Genomic DNA, 23,838 nt, shown 5'->3' with positions numbered 1-23,838 from the left:
ACTAGCACCACCTGGAAAGCCCTAAATTAACACAACATTGTAAATCAACTACACTCTAGTACATCTTTTAAAAAGGCACCTTTAAAAAAGATTTAGTTCTGAAGACAGTTTTTAAAACTGAAGTTTGTAGTTTATGTCAGTCTGGGTGGACCCAGTAGAATCCTGCTTGTAAAGACATTCTCTAATACATTCAGGAGCCAGCAGCCTGTTGATACTTGAAGACTTCTTCTGTTGTTTATGGATCATAGTAAACATTTCTCCAAATTAAAGTCCTTAGAAACTGGGCTTCAAGGAACAATAACAATCAATTATGAAATTATTTATTACATAGATTTTGTGGATATTCCATTCATTAAATTATGTTTGCTCCAAAACAGCATTATTAAAAAGGAAAAAAAAATGTCTTTGGTACTGTAAGACTCTAAGATGGGTGTATCCTGTACCCCATAAAGCAGTTTTAACTCTTTGCTGAATACTTTGAGTATGGAATGGTGGGTGAGAGGAGAGAAAACCCATGGGATTCTTTCCCTGTCTTTGGGGTGTTTGGAATTTCACTGGGGAGATATGACAAGCAGTTGCATGGCAGGTGATAAATGTTAATACAAAACAGTGTATGAATAAGGACCAGAATATCTGCTGCTAGTCATTCATTGCCTGGTCTCTTCAGAAGACTTACTGAATGGTCTGGCAAGTGTTAAAGATGTCGTGTTCCTTTGCCTGACACCCTGACAAATGCTACTGTCTTGACTTAGAACAGAGGTCATTGGTTCGCCACAAAACTGATATTCCCTCCACTGTCAAAGCCTGGTAGTTTTAAGAGTTTGTTTTTTGACTATCGTTTATCATTTTATCTCACTTCCCTCCTAACTGTTATGTTTATCCAACTTAGTGTATCTCTAGTGACATAGAAAATTGTATCTCTAGTTGATATAGAAAGAAGAGAAAATTGGATACTTCATGACAAAAGGAAAGTTCTGAGATCTAGTTACGCTGCTACAACTAGGCAGTAGGATGGTCTGAGTGATTGAGCCAGATGGGAAATGCCCTGGGGTCCATCACGTTTTCTGTTGGATGCTGTATACATTCCAAGCTGCAGTTTTGTGTGTGTTTGTTTTCTTTTTTATTAGCGCAAAAGGTATATTTTATTTTATCTCTGTGGCTGTTTGGCTTCTAAGGAGTTGACTTGTTTTAACAGCAATTCTTGTGGACTAGATTGGATTAAATGAACTCTGCCTTAAAAAAAAAATACAGCTTTATCGAACTATAATTCTCATATCATGCAATTCACTCATTTAAAGTGTACTTACAGTTCAGTGGCTTCCCCAGTGGCTCAAGCAGTAAGGAATCTGCCTGCAATGCAGGAGACACGGGCGATGTGGGTTCAATCCCTGGGTCAGGAAGAGTCCCTGAAGAAGGAAATGGCAACCCACTCCAGTGTTCTTGCCTGGAAAATCCTATGAACAGAGGAGCCTGGCAAACTGCACTCCATAAAGTCACAGAGTCAGATACAATGGAGTGTGCGTGCAGTTCACCTAATTAATCAATAAATCAGTGGTTTTCAGTATATTCACAGAGTCTTGCAACCATCGTCACGATCCATTTTAGAACATTCTTACGACTCTAAAGGGAAGTCCCTCACCCCTTAGCTGTCACCACCCACTTCGATTTCCCCATCTCCTGCACTCTTCCCAGCCCTAGGCAACCACAGGTCAACTTTATGCCTCTAATAAACCATTCTAATGAAGAAAGCAGTCAGAGGATATCAGGTGATGGACTTATTTTTGATGATGGGAACTGCTACTTTATAATATCTGAAAGAATAGTGTGATGTTCCTAAGTGTGACTGGTTAGAAGAATGAGTCTCATCAAAAATAATAATAAGCTGAAAGTAGCCACAAACTCACTGTGTAGAAAAGTACTTTTCAGCCAGTGTCATCTGTGTGCATCAATCTTTGTCATCATCCCAGACCTACTTTACTCCACCTCTGTGCATGAGAGACATTTAACAGAATAAAGTCAAAAGGTACACACTGCTATATATAAAATAGATAATTAGCAAGGGCCTACTGGATAGCACATACTAGAAAGTGCATTAAAAAGCAGAGCCATCACTTTGCCAACAAAGGTCCGTATAGTCAAAGTTATGATATTTCCAGTAGTCATGGACAGATGTGAGACTTGGACCTTAAAGAAGACTGAGCAACAAAGAATTGATGCTTTTGAACTGTGGTGCTGGAGAAGACTCTTGAGAGTCCGTTGGACTGCACAGAGATGAAACCAGTCAATCCTAAATGAAATCAACCCTGAATATTCATTGGAAGGGCTGATGCTGAAACTGAAGCTCTAATACTTTGGCCATCTGATGCAAAGAGCTGACTCATTGGAAAAGACCCTGATACTAGGAAAGATTGAGGGCAGGAGGAGAAGGGGGCGACAGAGGGATGAGACGGTTGGATGGCATCACTGATCACTGACTCAATGGACATGTGTTTGAGCAAACTCTGGGAGATAGTGAAGGATGGAAAACCTGGCATGCTGCAGTCCGTGGGGTCACAAAGGGTTGGACACGACTTAGTGACTGAACAACAACTATAAAGCACAGGGAACTCTTCTCAGTACTCTGTAGCTATATGGGAAAAGAATCTGAAAAATAATAGCTATATGTATATGTATAACTGATCCACTTTGCTGTACGCCTGAAACTAACACAACATTGTAAATCAGCTATACTCCAATGTAAAATAGAAACTAAAAAAAACATTAAGTTGCATACAACTTTTATATTTTCATAGCATTGTTCACTGAGCCAAATCCCATTTCAGCATGTTATATGCAGGGATTTTTGCTAGAATACTTTGAATGACTCTTCCTTTAAGGAACTCAACAGCATAGAAGAGAAGGATGGATGTATATAAACAAGCAAGTGCAAAATAATGTCTGAGTACTCTAGAGCCAGCACAGAGGGGACTCAGGAGAACAGGTAGTTGTATCTGGGGACTCTGGTGGAGAAGGGAAATGTCAGAAACAGCTCATAACAGAGGTGACCCTGGAGATTAGCTGAGGCACATTAGTAATTCTTGTGGAGTGGAGAAGGGAATTTAGGTAGAGGGAGCAGGGTGTTCAAAAGCATGGCTCTGGGAAGCATCCTAGAGCTTTGGGACGTGAGCAGATAAGGAAGTAGGGCGTTGGTAGGAAAAGCAGTGAGTGGGTTGCAGAGGGCCCTGAGCCGCTGCAGGAAAGGTACTGTGTGAGTTGCCTAAGAGGTTGGACTTTAGTCCCTGATTTAATTTCCCGTGGCTGCTATAGCATAGGTACTGCACACTGGGTGGCTTAGAACAACTGAGATTCCTTTTCTCACAGTTCTGGAGGCTGGAATTCCAAATCATAGTGTCTGCAGGGCCATGTCGTTGTTTAGTTGCTCAGTCGTGTCTGACTCTTTTGTGACCCCATAGACTGTAGCCTCTCAGGCTCTTCTGTCCATGGGATTTCCCAGGCAAGAATACTGGAGTGGGTTGCCATTTCCTCTTACAGGGCATCTTCCCCACCCAGGGATCAAATTTTCATCTCCTGCATTGTAGGGAAGATTCTTTACCCCTGAGCCACCGGGGCAACCCTGCAGGACCATACTTCCTCTAAAACCTATGGGTCAGATCGTTCCTCGCCTCTTTCAGCCTCTGGTAGCCCCAGAAGTTCCTTGACTTGGGGCAACATAATTCCAACTTCTGCCTCCGTCTTTGCTTGGTTCTCCATGTGTTTCTTGCCTTCATCTTCCTTCCATGCATGTCTATCTGTCTGTCCAACTTCCCCCTTTTTATAAGAACACCAGTACTATTGGCTTCGCTGGTGGCTCGGACGGTAAAGAATCTGCCTGCGTAGTGGGAGACTAGGGTTCGATCCCTGGGTCAGGAAGATCTCCGAGAGGAGGAAATGGCAACCCAACTCCGGTACTCTTGCCTAGAGAATTCCACAGACAGAGGAGCCTGGCAGGTTACAGTCCACAGGATCACAAAGAGTTAGACACAACTGAGCAACTAATGCACACAGTCCTATTGGATTAAGGTCTACCCTCATGGCTTCATCTTAAGTAAATACATCTGTAACGATCCTGTTTCCACACATGGTCACGTTCTGAGATACTGGGGGCCAGGATTTCAACATATATTTTTAAGGGACAAAATCCAACCCATAATACCCACCAAGCATCAGGGTGTTATTGACCAAGTTTAAGAAGGAGAGTCAGGTGAGTATTTTTGCATTTCAGAGGGTGACGTGGACAGCTGTGAAGGAGGAATGCACACGGGGTAAGAGGCTGGGCAAGAGGTTTTATGGCAGTTACATAGCTGACCAAGTATGTGGGGTGCTGCTTTATCCTTCATGCACCAAATTTTAAAAAAGAAGAAGAAATGAAGACAAACACAAATCCACATCAGCACTGAAAAACCGGGAAGAAACACCATCCGCAGACAAGGATCCCAAGAATCACAGAAGTTGTTAAGAGAAATGAATATGATTGGTGGTGAAGCCCCACAGAACTGAGAGGTACACTGTCTTTTACAGTTAAATAGACTGTATATTAATGCAACTTTAGTTTTCGGTCAAGGAGGACAGAGAATTAAACAAGAAGTACACACGCTCTGTGACCATCAATTCCATGTCTGGGAGTCAGTCCCATCCATGTGCTCCCACGCTTACACTGAGATATACCTGCAAGAGTAATTTTTGTCACGTTGTTTCTAACTTAGGAAAATCAGAAATAACCTAAATATCCATTGGCCTGGAAATGTCTAAATATAGTATATCTGTAATACCATTGAAGGCTCTGTAGTTTAAAGAAATGAGATAACTCAGTGTTTACTAACACAGAAAGTTCTCTAAGGTATAATAACTGGACATGAAGAAACAGTGGAACCATGCCTTGTGTAGAAAACCATAACAAATATGTAACAAAGAAAAAAAATACCTTTAGATTTTTATATCTTTTAAGGCCTTTTTAAGGTGTTTTCCCCTCAACTCTAACAAAAATGTAAAGAGGTTGAATTCATGGGTGTCTCAGTCAGCAGTTGAATGTGATGACCAGCAGGCTTTAAGGAAAGCGGAAGATGGGAGACAGAATGGGAGGGATGAGGTGGGGACCAGGAATTCAAAACACTCAGAAATAAAAGGACATTTTAAAGAGGGAGCTGGTCTTTGTGTTTGTGTTTTAGTAAAACAAGCACACAAAAAAGAAGTTTGTGTATCTTCCTGTAAAAGAGATCTAGGGTTTTAGTTGAGAGACAGAAGGATTCGTGCATCTTGAACTACAATCGGCGAAGCCATTTGGCATAAAAATGGAGAAACAGCATGGTGAGAGGAGAGTCAGTGGCAGGCATCGGTGTCATCAGCAGAGTAGAATTGCTTCTGCTACACACTGGGTAAGGCCACCAAGAAGGTATGCTTAGGGATCCACAGATAGTACATAAAGTAACAAATACCATCAGGGATGGCTACATATGTGAGGAACTGGAATGAAAGCTCTTTCTCACTTTGGTAACTCATTTGTTCCTCTCATTTTTCCTTCCTTTCTCTCTTCCCTCCCTTGCCCCTTCTTCCTCTTTTACACACGCACACACACACGTGTGTCCCATGATACGCATCTGCCAGCCTGCAAACAAAAAAGAACAGGAACTAGTAGAAGACAGTGACGTCCAGAGAGATAAGCACCTCCAACTAATCACAAGAGCTTTTCTGCCAAAAACATCATGTGAAAATTTTGTGGCCTGCTTTATCCTCAAAACTGTGAACCAGGTGGCACCAGATTTGTAGATAGCTTGAGAAACAAAGTGACAACCTCAGCTTTTAATTTGCCTAGTGGTTAATGTTTGTGAACAACATGATGCTTTCGTAGATAGGCGTTATTTCATTTGAGCCTCACATCAGCCCTTTGCAGGAGCTTCTGTCTCTTTCGGGAGCAGGACTCTGAGTCCCAGAAATGGGCAAGAGAAGAAAAGGCAGGTCTCACACCTCAGTTTCTCAGCTATTGTTATTTTGCCCAGCACCCTGATGCTTGCTTGGCCTTAGCTTAGTGTCCTTGATACCACACTGATTTGTCTCTCAAGTTAAACCTTTCAAATGTTAACAAGCTTGTTTCATCAGCTGTCCTAACTAATTTTAAAGGATCACAGAAGTCAGCAAACTGTATTTATCCATGTTATTTATTTATAAAATGGAGTGGTCCTTTGAGCAACAACAAAAAGCTGGGTAAATAAGGGGGATAGGTTGTGCTTTTTCAGGGGGTCACCAACAATAGCTTACAAAATAAAAATGCAGTATTTCAGAATATTATTTTATCATTTGTGATACTAGTGTATTTGGGATGCTAAAGGTATGAAATGCTATCATTAGCTGTGAGTAATGAAAGAGGGGGCTTCCCCGGTGGCTCAGCTTTAAAGAATCTGTTGGAGATGCTGGAGATGCAGGTTCGATCCCTGAATCGGGAAAATACCCTGGAGGAGGGCCATGGCAACCCACTCCAGTATTCTTGCCTAGAAAATCCCATGGGCAGAGGAGCCTGGTGGGGCTACAGTCCATGGAGTCACCCAGAGTCGTACACGGCTGAAGTGACTGAGCACACACGCACGCAATGGAGGAAGGACTATAGAGATGGGCTTCGAATCCCAGGCAGCCTCTGAGGTATGACCCTGATACCAGGGCTACACATATTGGCTGTAGTTGTTCACAGGAAGAAATAGCTGTTATTATTTCACTAATTCATTGCATGCAAACCCTAGCTTCTCCATTTGGAGGGAGAAAGCCAAGACATTGTCACCATCACACTACCTGAGAGAAGTAGGCAGACGATAAGGAAGTTGTTCAGTGATATATGTTCCCTCTTTAGAAGTTTCCAGACATACATTGCAAAACTGTTACCTTCCCCGCAAGGCATCACAGAGCTATAAAGAGTGCTCGTGGAGTGGGGATGTAAATTAGCACCTAAGGTAAACTGAGGGCCACAAAGCTGCCCCGAGAGTCCCCTGGCTCTTCAGGGACCACACCAGGGCTGAGCCCTGTCCCAGCCACACAGGGACCTGCCGAACAGGAGAGCGAGCCTCTGGTGGCTCATCCTGCGAGGTCTGAGGTGAGTGTGTCTACAGCACACCTTTCTTCTTTTCCCCTTCATGTGGGTCTGTGTAGATTTTCTTACCTCTACTACTTCTTTACTACAGGACAGTTACCATGGCAACACCTGTTGATGGCAGACAAAAAAAAAAATGTAATTCTGCAGTGAGGAGGCTGCTCCTGTTTGTCTGTTTCCCTCTTTCACAGTTGGATTCGGGGGATGTCTTTGTTTCTTCTTCTTTCCAGGCTTGAGAGTGACCCCGGTTTTCTCCGTTTGGACAGATTGATATGGAAACTGCTCTCAGCTGTTTCACTTGGGAAGATGCAGCTGTGTTGGCTCCTAGAGCGTCTGTTGTCTAATGATTTTTACTAACTGTGATAAAAATCATATCTTTGTCTAAGGGAATTCAAAATCTTTACTTTTTCTAAACCTTTAAAACTTATTTTTCCTTTCTCCTTTTCTCTTTTTTTCTGTTTTCATTTATTAGTGTATAATTATGAAAGCTAATTTTATAATTAGTTTCTGCTGTACAACAATGTGAATCAGCTCTGTTTACATATCCCCTCCCTCTTGGACCTCTCTCCATCCCCACTCCTACCCGTCCCTCCTACCCCTCTAGGTCATCACAGAGCCCTGAGCTGAGCCCCAGGGCTATACTGCAGGCTCCCACTAGCAATCTGTTTACACCTAGTAGTGTGTTAATGTCAAACCTAATCTTTTCTCTTACTGCCTTCTTCTCTTTTCCCTTCCCACCTTACTTAACCAAGTAGATGGGCTTACATTCCTTCTTTGACCAGACAAAGTAAAGCCCAGATTTCACATCTCACTTAAAATGCCATTAGCCTAGAGATCAAAACAGAGAAGAGAAAAAACCTGGGTTACATATAATGCCAATTAGTTCTGTGGTCAGATTAAAGGAGATATGTTCTAGATTGTAAATAAATTGAAGAGACTTAAAACAAAAATAGGTGGCCCTAGTTGTAAAGAACCTGCGTGCCAGTACAGGAGATATAAGAGACGTGGGTTCGATCCTTGGGTTGGGAAGATCCCCCGGAGGAGGGAATGGCAACCCACTCCAGTAGTCTTGCCAAGATAATCCCGAGGACAGAGGAGCCTGGCGGGCTACAGTCCATATGGTTTCAAAGAGTCAGACATGACTGAAGCGACACAGCACTCTAACCTTAAAAAATAGCAGTGTACTGAAGAGCGGTCATGTATGATCAATTGCTGGTATCTTCATACAGAAACTTACCTAGATCATCAGTAGTCCATATTTAAATGGGCATTTTGGTATGCCTGCTCTGAATGCATCATTGCAGGAGAATCTTTGGATGAGATGTGAAAAACATAAAAGGCACCAACCCTGGAGCCAGATTCATATGATGAGGGAGACATGCACAGATAGCTTCTGTGAAACATGGTGAGGCCAGGGCCACAGATCTGGAGGTAATGAAAAGTGGTTCTGGCTCAGCCTGTACCTTAACCAGCTGTGTGATCACAGCTGGGCATCAGCTTCCTTGTGGCTAAAATTAGTTGAGCTGAAATATTACAGCTTCCTTTCACTCTAAAATTACATTAATCTAACTCTGAAATATGTACAAGTGCTAAACAATAAAGCAGGGCAGACCTAAGGAGGAATTCAAGGAAAAACATGAATGACCCAAGAGTCAAAGAAAATAAGCTGAGCTATGACATCAGTCTAAAGAGATGTCCCAATAAAGCGAAAGAAAAAAAATCCCTAAGAATTTTGTTAAGTGAGATTCTTAGAGAATTCTCTCAGAAGTTTCCTCAAGATTAAAGAAATGATTGAAAGTTTCCTCTAATTCTTCTTCATGATGTTGGAGTAATCAGTTCCTCAAACTATTATTGACAACAATGTCTAAATATACAATTCCTTCCTTGAAGCTGTATCATGAATTATGTGAACCTGCTTGTGAGTGGAATGTTCACTTGAATCATATTCTTAGGGAATCCTCTCAGAACTTTCCTCAAGATTAAAGAAATGACTGAAACTTTTCTCTAACTCTGCTTCATGATGTTTGAGTAATCAGTCTCTCAATCTATTATTGACAACACCATCTAAAAAATACAAATTCCTCCTTTGAAGTTGTATCATGAATTATGTGAACCTGCTTGTTATTTCCATGTTCACCTGAATTCATATAATGAAGAAATGGGCTTCCCTGGTGGCTCAGATAGTAAAGAATCTGCCGATAATGTGGGATACCTGGGTTCGATCCCTGGGTAGGGAAGATCCCCTGGAGAAGGGAATGGCAATCCACTCCAGTATTCTTGCCTGGGGAATTCCGTGCACACAGGAGCCTGGTGAGCTACAGTCCATGGGGTTGCAAAAAGTCAGACTCAACTGAGTGACTAATGCACATACACAATGAAGAAATAACTCCAGTGTAGCTGCTGGGTTGCTGTGTAAACTTCTTGATATGAGAAGCCAAAGTGATGAATGCTGCCTTGGTAACACTCATCTCTAGTCCTATTTATTATTTTTTTCAAATTTCGTATTGGAGTATAGTTGATTTACGGTGTTATGTTAGTTTCAGATATATAGCAAAGTGATTCATATGTGAATATATGGGTGTGTATATATATATTATATGTGTGTATATGTGTGTGTATGTGTGTGCGTGTGCTAAGTTGCTTCAGTCATGTCTGATTCTTTGCTACCCCATAGACTGTAGCCTGCCAGGCTGCTCTGTCCATGGGATTCTCCAGGCAAAAATACTGGAGCGGGTTGCCATTTCCTTCTCCAGGGGATCTTCTTAACCCAGGGATCAAACCCATGTCTCATGTCTTCTGCATTGGCAGACGGGTTCTTTGCCGGTAGTACCACCTAAGAAGTCCATATGTCTGTGTGTGTGTGTGTATATATATATTTTTCATATACTAGTTCTTTTAATTTCCTGGAATCACCATAATAAAGTCCTATAGACTGCATAGGTTCGTGCATTTGTGCTCAATTGTTCAACCATGTCTGACTCTTTTCAACCCCATGGGCTGTAGTCCACCATGCTCCTCTGTCCGTGGAATTTTCCAAGCAAGAATATTGGAGCTGGTTGCCATTCCCTTCTCCAGGAGATCTTCCCCAACCATATGGAAACTGATTCTCCTGCATCTCCCGCATTGGCAGGTGGATTCTTTACCACTGAGCCACCTGGGAAGCCTGGGTAGCTTAAACATCAGAAATGTATTCTAGATCTAGAAATGTATCCTGGATCAGTGTCAGCAGGGCCATTTCCCTCCTGAAGATACTAGGACAGGACCTGTTGCAGACCTCTCTCCAGCTCTTGGTACATCTTTGGATGGTGGTAACATACCTCCAGGCTTCTCAGGGTGCTCTTCCTGTGTGCACCTCTCAAATTTCCCCTTTTATAAGGACCAAGTCACACCCCTGCACACCCCTCTGAAACTCAGAGACTTTACAGACAACAATTTTTCAATAATGGGGTAAATAGCCAGAGCTCAAGTGTGACCTGTGCTCTGACCCCACAGAGCTGTTCCTTCAGGTCAACACAGACCACACAGCCAGCTCTTTAGAACCTTAAGAAGAGAGGGAAGGGCCCTTTCTGTCTTGAATTACTCAGAGGCTGGGACTCCTAGCAGTAAGTATTTTTCTGTGAATTTTTGAATCTTGAATGTACAGATGGGCAAACCTCAGGTCTCCTTCTTCAGCTTCCTACGTAAGAAGTCTTCTTACATCCCCACCCGCCCCCACCTCACTCCTGCCCACCACCAAACACGTATACACCCATTTGCACAACTTCTTCCAAAAAAGATCGGTGATCAGCAACCCTCCACCTTCACCACCCCTTCAGTGGTCCCAGGATGAGTTAAAACAGTGGTTATTCCTCATCAGGACATGTCCAGAGGCTGATCTTGGGCTCTGGGATAAACAACAGCAGTGGGCCTGCTGGCTACCCAGTTAAATATCCGTCATTAGGCAGAACCTAGCCAAAGCCATAGGCTAAATATATGGCGGCCTAAGTCCCAGTCCAAAAGACAGCTTCCCAGATACAGAGTGGGAGGGAATGGAGTAATATTTATTTTTTGTTTTTGTTTTTGTTTTAGCAAAGAAATACCATTGAAAGGTAAATAAGGAAATGAATGAATGAATGACCTTTTTGGTTGCCTGGGTTATTATTCCCGGTTTATTTACATTGGCTACGATGTCTTTAAATATTTTTTTAAGTTCCCATTCATAAACTAACCTTTAGAGGAGTCAGTTTATTTTCTGTTTGCTGAAGCAAGATGTAAGTTCCGAAACTAAGCTTTTTAATGTTAGTATTTATGCTACCTTGCTTTTTGTTCAGATATCTGAAAGGCATGCAGCTTTCCTCAAATACATTAAATTTGCATAACATAAAGTATTCTGATTTTTGCCATCAAGAAAGGATTTTTTTAACTGTTGAGTGCTTTGGTCATTTTTATTTTTTCTCTGTTAATATTGAAACTGCAGGAAATTCATGCCCAAGCCTTGCTCACTTGGGATGCAGGCTGACAGATAAGACTTATAGTAAAAGGTGTCATTTTAAGCCTCTTTCCAAGTGATGATACTAACGAAAAAGAAGTTTTGTTAATAATAATGTCATTTATTAATGTCTAATAAAATGTCATTTAATGACTCAGTATATGTATTATTACTGTATCTATGCTTCCCTGGGTTCCATATATTGTAGATAGTATAAGGATTTGTGTTGAAGGATTTTCATCTTCCGTTTCCTCGAATATAGTCTTCTTGGAAAGGGGATTATTTTCATTAAGCCACACCAGTGAAGGGGATTTTCAGAGGGAATTATTTTCCCAGTGTCATAAATTTTTGATGCTTTAAAAAAATCCTTTTTTTTCCCCTTCATCTTATCTTCAGAGTGGTCTCTCTTTGACACCTCTGTGAACCACTCTTTCTTGCCTTTTCCATTTTTTTTGTTCTCAGTAAGGAAAACAAAATCCCAAAAAACACTCTTTTCTTAATGGACTGTTGCTTTGCATACACTAGGGATTTCAGCTGTTAGAGTGTGTGAAAATGAAGCAAGAGACATCAGATGGTGTGAGGACTAGAAGTGTTAACTTGGTAAATACCAAGAAGGCTGGAAGTGTGAGCTAAAGCAGTCTGAGGGAGGGGGGTGGGGTGGAAAAGATGAGACAGCTGGGAGAACCAGCAAGAAAAATGGCCAGAAAACATGAGGGAGCTTAACAAGAGAAGTGCAGCCCAAGGAAAATAAGAATGCAGGAGAAGGAAGCATCATAAGACATGTTTTTCCATTATTCACAGTATGTGTGCATGCTCAGTCGTGTCTGACTCTTTGTGACCCCATGGACTGTAGCCCGCCAGGCTCTCCTGTCCACGGGATTCTCCAGGCAAGAACACTGGAGCGGGTTGCCATTTCCTTCTCCAGGATTCACAGTATACCTTAGCCCATATAATTGCTGTACCATTGAGCATATGTAGTTTTGAGTACTATGTACACATACCATTGAATACTATGTAGTTTTCTTGGATGACTACAGTGAAAGGCTCAATATTGAAATTTTAACAGAAGAATATGGCTTTGTTTTGAGGTTGATATCTATTATACTGACAGTTTTTTAAACCCATTATAGAATTCAGCAGGATTAATAACAAATAGCACATATTTGTTTAGAGATATATTTGTTTCTTTAACCAAAAGGGTATCACATTGCTAATATTTAATATTTGGATAAAGACAGGGTATGTATAATGAACTTGATTAATAACTGGTTTTTTAAGTCTGTCGAGAGGAAACTAGTAAATTGCTCTCTTCCTGGAAAAAGGTTTCTGTTATTTGAACCTAGGGCTTCCCCGATGGCTCAGTAGTAAAGAGCCTGTCTGCAAAGCAGGAGACACAGGTTCAATCCCTGGGTCAGAAAGATCCCCCGGAGAAGGAAGTGGCAACCCACTCCAGTATTCTTGCCTGGGAAACCCCATGGACAAAGGAGCCTTGCAGGCTAGAGTCCATGGGGTTGCAAAGATTCAGATACAACTTAGCAGCTAAACAACAACAGCAATTTGAACCTAATCCTGTTCTAGGAAACATGAGGACTCACTTGGGTAAAACACTAGAAATATGCATGGCCCCAAACTGGGCGAGATGGCTAGTATAATAACAAATGAAGGAAACAGAATTGGAGAACATCTCGACATTTAACACAGTGACCCAGATCTAAGGCAGATATAGCACAGGGATGTCAAGAGCACCTCACTACCACTGCCGCCAATTAAATTGCAAAAAAGCAGTAAAGAGAGATGTTTAGTTCCCCTGGGGCGGGGGAGATGATACATGAAGAGGACCAAGTTGGGAGGAAACAGAGAAGGTAGGAGGAGACTTGCTGGGTGCTGACGCTTTCATTTTTTGACGTTCTCTTATTCGAAGGCAGTTCTCCAGATGAATTAACACTGCACCTGTGAAGAGGAGCACAGGAGTCTTACATGTGTCAGTCCAGATACTACACTTTTACTTAGAAAACCTGGGTGTTCATTGGGAGGACTGATGTTGAAGCTGAAACTCCAATACTTTGGCCACCTAATGCGAAGAGCTGACTCATTGGAAAAGACCCTGATGCTGAGAAAGATTGAAGGCAGGAGGAGAAGGGGAAGACAGAGGATGAGATGGTTGGATGACATCACCAACTTGATGGACATGGGTTTGGGTGGACTTTAGGTGTTGGTGATGGACAGGGAGGCCTGGTGTGCTTCGGTTCATGGGGTTGCAAAGAGTTGGACAGGACTGAGCGACTGAACTGAACTGAATCTGTCAAAGCTATGGTTTTTCTAGTAGTCTTGTATTGATGTGAAAGTTGGACCATAAAAGAGGCTGAGTGCCAAAGATTTGATGCTTTCGAATTGTTCTCTCTAAAGCAGGAAATACTTAAGATGTTTAAGCCTACCCACAGTGTGTAGGGCATCCAGCCATCACGTTCTAAGTCTTGCCCACAGTCGTCTTGCTCAGTGCTGACTGAGTGTTGGTTGAATTTTGATCTCCCATGCTGAGAATGGTATTGCCTCAATGCTGACCACTGGGATGACCACCACTGCATTCCAAGTAGCCTTCTTTTTTTTTTTTCCAAGTAGCCTTCTTTACCATCCAGATGTAAGATCTGGTATCCCAGGCTTGATCCAGTTTCCCAGGAAACTCACTGTTGGACCTTCTAAGTTTAACTCTTTCTCTTCCCATCTGTCTCAGTGTCTGGAACTCATAATCTACTTTGAGTACCATGATCTATCATGATCTTGCCAAGAATTGTGCCTCTTACCCTGCCTCCTTGCCCAGTGGCAAGATTCTGTAGCCATGACTGGACCTCAAGGACGGTAGCGGGCACCTTCCTGATTCACCAGCTTGTTGCTCCTTGCTGAGAGCTCTGCCCTCCCTGTGATAGCTGGGCCCTGAGAATTCCCCTCCCACCATCCCTGAAACCCAGATGAGGGTGATTTCCTAAATCAGATCGAGGTTACCTTGTCCATCAGATGTTGTGTTTGGTTCCTGGGTTAGGTTTTGCAGCTGGATTGGGCTCTCTGCCTACTCTGCTCTCATGAGCAGGCCTGGCCAGGACTCAGCTCCTTTCTGCTTGCAGCCTTTGTTCTCTTTGAGTCATGCTAACGAGTGAAAGGGTTAGTCACTCAGTCATGTCCAACTCTTTGCGATCCCATGAACTGTAACCAGCCAGGCTCCTCTATCCATGGGATTCTCTGAGCAAGAGTACTGAAGTGGGTTGCCATGCCCTCCTCCAGGGGACCCAGGGATCGAACCCAGGTTCCCTGTATTGTCGGCAGATTCTTTACTATCTGAGCCTCCAAGGGAATGAGTCATGCTAAAAATGAAAGTGTTAGTCACTCAGTCATGTCCGACTCTTTGCAACGCTATAGACTGTAGCCCACCACGCTCCTCTCCATGGAATTCTCTAGGCAAGAATCCTGGAGTGGGTAGCCATTCCCTTCTCCAGGGAGCGAACCAGGGGAGTGAGTCATGCTAGATGATACTCAAAACTACACTCTTTGAAATGGAGAAGGGGACAGTCAAAGTCAGGGAAACAGGGATCTCTTTAAATATGTGTCTTTAAGTATTTTACATGTTGCCCTGTAGAACAGTACTGGACTTGTCCTGCATAACCCTAGAAATTAGAACCAGGACTCAAACTAGTCTACAGCCACAAGCCTTCCTTACCCCTAGCTCAAACCTGACAGTGCTTCCCAGAGACAGAAAGGGATTCCTTCTCAAAGCCTTTCGTGTTTTTTTTGTTTGTTTGTTTTTAATTTATTTTTTGGCTGTGCTGTGTCTTTGTTGTTGTGCGGGATTTTCTCTAGTTGCAGCAAGTGGGGGCTACTCCTTATTGCAGTGTGTGGGCTTCTCATTGCAGTGGTTTCTCTTGTTGAGGGGCACGGGCTCTAGGCTGTGTGGGCTCAGTAGTTGGGGTGCAAGGGCTTAGTTGCTCCAGGGCACATGGGATCTTCCCCGACTAGGGATCGAACCCAAGTCTCCTGCATTAGCAGATGGATGCTTCACCACTGAGCCACCAGGGAAGCCCTTTGTTTCCATTTTGCTGCCGCTGTTTAATCACTAAGTCGTGTCCAACTCTTTGGGACCCCATAGACTGTAGCCCACCAGACTCCTTTGTCCATGGGATTTCCTAGGTAAGAATACTGGAGTGGGTTGCCATTTTTTTCACCAGGGGATCTTACTGACCCAGGGATCAAATCCACATCTCCTTAATTGGCAGGCAGATTCTTTACCATTGAGACACCAGGGAAGCCCTTATTTCCACTAAAACATGGATAGGATAGGGTTTACTTAGCTGGCATTTGCACATGAGATATATTGTCATGGTAATACGTCCATCATGAGCAAACCTACAGTCCTACTCCTTTTTCTGTCTTCAGGGACTGCAAGTGAGAGCAGCTTCATTATTGCAATATCCTGGAGTCTGCTCTGATTTTTTAAAATTCACTCAAACAGTGAATAAATATTGAGTGATTATTGTATCTTAGGCACTGTGATTCATTGCTTAGAGCATTTAACTGCTATTTTAAGCTGAGTATTTTTGACATTGTACTCACGAGCTAGAAGTTACAGACATTGGAGAAAGGGTTCAAGTATCAAGTGAGGTTGGATTTATAGGTCACCTTTAAATTTCTTTTAAATTTGAGAATTATTCATTGAACTCCTTGAGTAAATGTCTCCTTATAAAGGAGCTCCTTGTGTCTGGTCTCATATTGACTAGATGTCTGGCCTGTCAAGCATGCATTTGGAGTCAAGTTGCTCAAATCTGTACTACCAGATCCCAGTATTTATCTACCCAGATTGCAGGGAGGTGTGCTAACAGCGTCATCACTGCTGCCCTAGGAGGGGCTGTAGGGCATAGTTTTCAAGTGCTCCTCTCCCTAAACTTCTCTTCAGCAATGGCAGCTGGGCCAGGCCATCTGTCAAGTATGTAACCAATCCCTTGGGGTCCCAGTGGCCCAGAATTCAAATTCTATTTTAGCTCTTCTAAGAGACTTTTCATGCCCAGAAAATCCCATGGACCGAGGAGCCTGGCGGGGCTACAGTCCACAGGGTCGCAAAGAGTTGGACACGACTGAGCGACTTCAGCTCAGCTCTTAAGAGGCTTTAGCTAGAGTGACCCTTCAGGTTAGTCACCAAAATTCAAGTCAGTCCTAATGAGGTGGGTGAACCGAGAACCCATTATACAGAGTGAACTAAGTCAGAGAGAGAAAGACAAATGTTGTGTATTAACGCATGCATATGTAATCTAGAAAGATGGTACTGATGAACCTATTTGCAGGGCAACAATGGAGATGCAGACCTAGAGAACAGACTTGTGGACACAGTGGGGAAAAGAGAGGGTAGGACGAGCTGAGAGAAGAGTGGACATGTGTACATTTTGCCATATGTAAAATAGCAAGTGGGAATTTGCCACGTGACACAGGGAGCTCAAACCAGTGCTCAGTGACAACCTAGAGGGGTGGGATGGGGTGGGAGATGGGAGGGCGTTCAGGAGGGAGGGAACATATGTATACCTGTGGCTGATTCATGTTGATGTATGGTGGAGGCCAACACAATATTGTAGAGCAATTATCCTCCAATTTAAAAAAAAAAAAAAGGAAAAAAAACCCCAACATGAATTCCCAGAGTCCATTTGTTGGAGCCTCTTATGAATGACCTCATCCATGTTAAGAACCTGGTTTGAGTCCCCATGAGAACTGTCTGTCAGAGAAGCTGGTGGAGAAGAAGCAGTGCTGAGCTTGGCTTCTGCTGATGTAGTGTATGTGATGGGGGGCAGTCATAGTTGAGTAGATACCTGGTTTCAGAAACCCTGAAATTCCATTTAGCAGAAAAAAGAAGTCATCGTGGGTAAGTCATCATTTGCGGTAATTAGCTGCTGTCCACACTCAGAGATAGTCACGGTCTGAGATGGGACCTGAAGGAAAACTTGGTCCACACTGAATTATATTCAGCTTGTCTCAGTCAGACTGTGGTAGTTTTCAGTGGAGCTGGGTGATCCAGCTTTAGTGCAGCAACTCCAGTGATTCCAGCAAAAATTACCCTTGGGTTTGCCATATGCTGTGTTCAGTCGCTTCAGACATGTCTGACTCTTTGCAGTCCCATGGACTGTAGCCCCTCAGACTCCTCTGACCAAGAGATTTTTCAGGCAAGAATATTGGAGCAGGGTGCCATTTCCTCCTCCAGGGGATCTTCCCGACCCTGGGATTGGACCTGCATTTCTTATATTGGCAGGTAGATTCTTTACTACTGAGCCACCAGGGAAGCCCCATTTGGAGACATATCTACTCAAATCCTTTGCCTGTTTTTTGGGGTTATTTGTCTTTTCATCATTGAGTTATAAGAGTTCTTTGTATATTCTAGATAAAAGGTCCCCAACCTCCGGGCCACAGACCAGACCTTCGCAGGTTAGGAAGCAGGTCACACAGCAGGAAGTGAGCAATGGGAACAATGAAGCCTCATCTGCTGCTCGCCATCACTCAGTTACTGCTTGAACCATCCCCCCTCCCGCATCCGTGGAAATACTGTCTTTCATAAAACCTGTCCATGGTGCCAGAAAGAGGTTGGGGACTGCTGCTTTATCAGATATGATTTGCACATATATTTTTTCATTCTTTGGGTCGTCTTTTCACTTTCTTGATAGTATCCTTTAAAACATAAAAAATGTTTTTAATTTAGATGAAGCTTAAATTATCTATTTTTCTTTAATTACTTGTGCTTTTGGTATTACATCTAAAATACCAGTGCCAAATCTGAGCTCATTAAAGACTTACCCTTATGTCTTCTAAAAGTTTTGTAGTTTTAGCTGTTAAATTTAGGCATTTGATCCGTTTTGAGTTAACTTTTCTATGCAGTCTGAGTTGAGGATCCAACTTCATTCTTTGGCATGGAGCTATCCAGTTGCCCCAGAATCTTTCATTGGAAAGACTGTTCTTTCCTCATTGAATAGTCTTGGCATCTTTGTCAAAAATCAATTGGCCATAGATTTGCGGGTTTATTTTTGGATGCTGAATTCTGTTCCATTGATCTAGATGTCTATCCTGTGCCAGTACCACACTGTCTTGATTACCTTATTTCCCTGGAATGTTTCTAACTGGTGAAATGCATGTTCTGAAGATGCAAAATTATGTACCACTTTTATGTTATTAAAGTAGCAGTCAAATAATGTGTTCAGTTTTAAAATCAGACTCCTTACCCCTATCTAGTAATACAGATAGCATACGCAAGCAAGTTAATTCCCATACATATTGGTAAGATTTGGCTCTTTAAGAAGCATGTTTATTCTTTTCATTTTATTTTTTTAATGTAGCAGTTTGCTCTAGATAGTAAATTTTGCTCATATCACTAATGAACTCAAGAGAGTTCTCTGGGATTGACAGTGACAACGTGGGAGAGTGGAGAGGTTTGCAGTTGTAATCTGTATCTAAATATATCTGAATGGCAGGAGCTCAGGAGGAGGGTTTGATTTGAAATCTAATGAAAGATTGAAAGATGGCTCTTTTCTGTCAAGCCCTTCACCCAGTGAAGCCCTGCCCTCTCTGCTTGCTTGATTGACAGTGGAAAGACCTGGAGTTGAGTTGGAGAACAACAGCCCTTGACTGTGTGACTTATTCTAATCTTTTTAGACTTTTTTTTTTTAAGGAAAAAAATAATGTAGCTAAATGCAGCGGCAAACAAAAGTCAGCCGCTTCTTACTTGGTAACTATCAGGGAAACAATAGCTGTACCTAAAGATAGTATAAATAATCTGCTGATTCTGCTATGGAAAATAGAAACTCTCAGTCTAAGCGATCATGCGTGGTTCTGATAAAAGAACATCACCGGACGCAAATCTAGAAGGCTCATGTTGTATTCAGTTTTTTAGATTTTAAATCAGGAATTATATGTTAGTCTGTTAAATAATCAAGCTGTTCTGAATCTTAGTCAACTTCCAGGATATTCTCCTTGGAGATTCATTTATTCATTCATTTCATCCTTCTCCCCTCCCCCCTCTCTTATATTACATTTATCATGGTGTCTTATGTAAAAATAGAGGTTCAGCGCAGGAGATGTTTATTAGAGGGTGGGAAGAGAATTAGAGAGGAAAGTAGGGTGGAGGAAAAGTATGGCCATAGAGCAAAGCCATGGATGTGAGATGAACTGAAGTCATCCCTGTGGTCTCCTCCATTCCTGCACATCTTCCCCATTTCACAGTGGAACAGATGAAAGAACACTCCGGATTAGATCTGCATGTCATTCGGCCTGCCCTGTTCATGCTGCACCAAAGATTCTGCTTTTAATAAGACATTTTCACAATTAAATCACAGCTTACCTTACCTAGAAGCATAAATACTCTCTTCAAATAAATCACCTGTTTTATCTCAAATTCAGACAACAGTTGTTTGAATTTTAATATCACTCCAATAACACATAGATGGCTTTGTTGTAAAATGGGGACACATCAGGAAAGAGCAAGGACATTGGTGTGTATTTGATTACACATTGACTTGGCTGCTATTTTGAGACTTTTTTTTTGTTCATTCACTACTATGTGTAGTTTTGCCTCTTCTTTGTAGTTTGCTTTGTTCAAGAAGGAATATGAAGCTCTATGTTTGGATTTTTACCGTGAACTAGACCAGTATCTGTCACAGTCTTTATCCATCTTTTTTTTTTTTTTCCTAACTTTCTTTCTCTTTGGTTATAGGCCAAGAAGGAAGAGAAAACATTCAACACCACAACATTTCAAAAGGAATACATTTTGCCAGTGTTTTGAATACTTATTTGGACAGACATTTCTCCAAGGTAAATATTACCATTGTACCAGCAATGGGGGCACATCATTAGAATTTGCAGATTGCAGTGGGAGTGCACAAAGGCTTAATTGTTTAGTCTAGTACAAACCTAGAGTGATAGGAGAGAGAGAAGGAGAGGGGGCCAGAGGAAAGAAAGTCGTGCTGTTGGGATCTCCTGCAGTCTCTTCTGAATGTGTTACCAGGAGAACGCCAGCAGAGTCTGGGAGCCCATTGAGCTGGACTCAGAATGTGTGGGAGAAAGGGGAGAAAGGGGAAGCTGTATTTTTTTTTCTTCTTTTCAGTGTCTCTCAGATATTCATGAGAGCAGAAGAAAATGTGGTCTGATTGTAAAAATAGCATTTCTTCTTTTAAGAGGGAAGAGTTGGGTAATTCCTTTTAGGGGTTAAAATAAGACTTACGCTGTTTCACATCACGAGGCAGGGGAAAACCTGAATCATGGTATTTTTAACTAGCTAAGACTTATAAATATGGAAGATTTTAAAGAAATCCATGTTCTTCTTTTATGAAAATACCTACTAAGTAAATTGTTGGCTGCTGGTAAATGCCTCATGAATGAATGCTCTTGTTGGGAAGATTATATTCTTAATGCCTCTTTTGGGGAGGGGAAGCAGTGTTTGTGTGTGTGTGTGAGAGAGAGAGAGAGAGAGAAATAGAGAGAGTGAATATGAAAGACACACTGAAGAGAAATCTGTCAGCATCATACAGTACATTTTAGGAAGTAACTCTAGGCATTTTCTTTGTGAATCATGAGCTTAGTGGGAATAAAGATCTTCACAGAGGTAGCTAAATTTCCTAGTTAGCTTCAGCATTTATGAATTAGCTGCCAATATTTTAACACAAATTGCTGTGTCATTTCTCTGAAGTTCCCGTGTTGTTGCTGAGTCTGTAGCTAAAAGCTGTTTTTGGCCAAGCCCTGAGATTATAGCTGATGAACTGCCTCCTTCCTTCGAGAAAGATGTTCATGGGCATGCACACACAGAAATGCAAAAATCTACGATCCAATTTAAAAAAAAATAAACTTGTCAACCTTCTCTGTTTAGCAGTTGATAGAGAGTTGACATTACTTCGTCTCGAGCCAGCTAGAATGCCGTTCCAGATTGACAGGGTGAGAAGAATGCCTTCCTCCCCAGTCCTTATTCTGCCTGTTCTCTTCTGAAGGGGCTGGATCGAGGAAGTGGAGGCTGTACATTAGAGGAGAATTGTGTGATACTATTCATTCTCTGATCTGACAGAGAAGACATTGTTTATTCACTGTAATAGGGTTGCCAGGAATCTGTGCTGTGCATACAGAATGGAACAGCACAGAGCAGTGGGAAATCTCAAAATCCTGAGCAGTATATCAGCTTAGAGCTTTTTAAAATATATATATATAAATTCTAATAGCCTCCATGACTGTAGATGCAAGTCATAACGTGGGGAGATAGTTTTCCTTGAAGTGACTGCTTTCTTCACATTACATTTCGCATGTCTCACTTGGAAGAAGTCATTAAGATAGCAGCCTGCCTTTCTAGATACTGTAGTAACAGAAATTAAAATCATGAAAGGTGAGAATTACCTTCTAAACACACTAGACCTGCTTTGAGATTGCTCCCTGCATATTAGCATTCAGATGTCGGAATCAATGGAAAATAACCCGTGTGTGTCATGGGATGACTCACAGAAACAAGTGGGGGCTACCTCAGATAAGAGAAAAAAAGACAAATTCAAAGATGTGCCTTGAGGTAAGATGTGCCCTGCCAGAGATAGTGTGAGAAGACGCCATGCTCAGAATGCTCCAGAACTTTAAAGGCAACAACTGTAAAAGCCAAGGTTCAAAGCAGTGTGCAAACGCTGCACTGGAGACGGAGCTGGCGGAAATGTAAACCCAGACCGAGGCTTGGGGTTTGTGCCTCTTACAGGCTCTGCATTCGCCCCGCTCCCCCGCCTCCTGAGCACAGCCCCAGGTGTGTGGGGACTCAGGGTGTGTATGTATGTGCGTGTGTGTTTCTTACCAGAACAGAGAGTGGTGTTGCCAGGATGCAGGCTATGTGTTCACACACACAGCACGCGAGCTGGTCCAGGGCAGCGCTGAGAGCAGGTGTGCGTGGCCACCCCAGCCATGTTCATGGCCCCATGTTCCTATGCTCAGAGAGAGATTTGTCATATTCTCCAGTCTCGGCTGGTATCTATAAGAAGAACTCCCTGTATCTTTTTAGATAAAAACTGTGTGTGTGAGTGTGCATGCTCAGTCGTGTCTGACTCTTTGAGACCCCATGGACTGTAGCCCACCAGGCTCCTCTGTCCATGGGATTTTCCAGGCAAGAAATACCGGAATGGGTTGCCATTTCCTTCATGATATAAACTATACCATTTCTAAAATTATGGTTATGATGACATCAGTATACAATCAGCTATTAGATGACTGTCATCTAATGACTATTAAATGACATACCCATCTCGGCATTTTATGCTACTTATATGAGGTTAGTCTTACACACCTCATGGAGCTCTTTTACTCTACCACTTAGGACATCATTCATGTACATTATCTGCTTTGGTTTTTTTCTAAAGAAATATACATTCCCTTAAAACGTATTTGACAATCTTTATAAAGATGAATTCATTAACCGTTTAAAAATATGTAAAATATATTTGTATGATGCTGTTTTCAAGGAAATACCAGAGACATCAAGGAAAATTAATCAAGGTGTTACTAAACTATTTCCCTCCATTGTGTCAAGGGTACTTTTATTTTGTCTGTTTTTAAAGTAGTTTCTATTTTATTATTATCTGTTTGTTTATTTTTCGGTTGCCCTGGTCTTCATGGCTGCTCTCAGGCTTTCTCTAGTGGCGGCGAGTGGGGACTACTCTTCGTTGTGGTGTGCAGGCTTCTCATTGAGGTGACTTCTCGGATTGTAGAGCACAGGTCAGTAGTTGTGAGCATGGGCTCGGCTGTCCAGGTCATGTGGGATCTTCCCAGACCAGGGATCAAACCCGTGTGTCCTGCATTGGCAGGTGGATTCCTATCCGGTGGACCCCCAGGGAAGTCCTGTTTTATTGTTTTTCCAGCTGAGTTCAGGACTCTGAAGGGAAGTAAGGCAGAGACAGGACTATTTCTTACTGCTCCCGCTTCCAGGGGCTCCTGGAAGGCGCTGCTAGCTGGGAGGCCTGGGCAAGCCCTGAAAGATGCCAAAGATGCAGTTTGTAGGGCAGTTGCTGGCTCACCTGTGATTCTGGCAGCCCTGCCTCTCGTTCTGCCTCCTTGTTCCTTTCCTGCTGGAATCCCTGGTAACGGTACACGAGGCCTGATCATAAGCGTGCGTGAGTGACAGCCAGGCTTCCATCACAGGTGACCCCAGCCACCCAGAAGTCGGTGTCCGCACCTCCAAAGAGCACAGCCCGGCCTGGCCTCGTCTGTATCCTTGTAGGGAGTCAGGCCTGGCGTC

The 23,838-nt window shown here is 42.5% G+C and overlaps 1 protein-coding gene across 3 annotated transcripts in view; it reads left to right on the top strand.

The window, feature by feature from the left end:
* PAG1 (phosphoprotein membrane anchor with glycosphingolipid microdomains 1) overlaps positions 1-23,838 on the top strand; it is a 162,052-nt gene that overhangs the window by 71,506 nt on the left and 66,708 nt on the right. The window contains exons 3-4 of one of the 3 annotated variants that reach the window (XM_043483090.1): positions 17,986-18,056; positions 20,305-20,402. The gene's annotated coding sequence lies outside the window, so the exon portion shown is untranslated. Of the gene's footprint in view, positions 1-17,985; positions 18,057-20,304; positions 20,403-23,198; positions 23,319-23,838 lie in introns of those variants that run through there. The other 2 variants (XM_043483089.1, XM_043483091.1) reach the window with 2 other exon arrangements.

Source organism: Cervus canadensis, chromosome 12, assembly GCF_019320065.1.
Source record: "Cervus canadensis isolate Bull #8, Minnesota chromosome 12, ASM1932006v1, whole genome shotgun sequence".
In the NCBI taxonomy this organism is placed as follows: Eukaryota; Metazoa; Chordata; class Mammalia; order Artiodactyla; family Cervidae; genus Cervus; species Cervus canadensis.
Note: the sequence above shows the minus strand (reverse complement) of the source record. Positions and strands in the feature narration are given on the sequence as shown.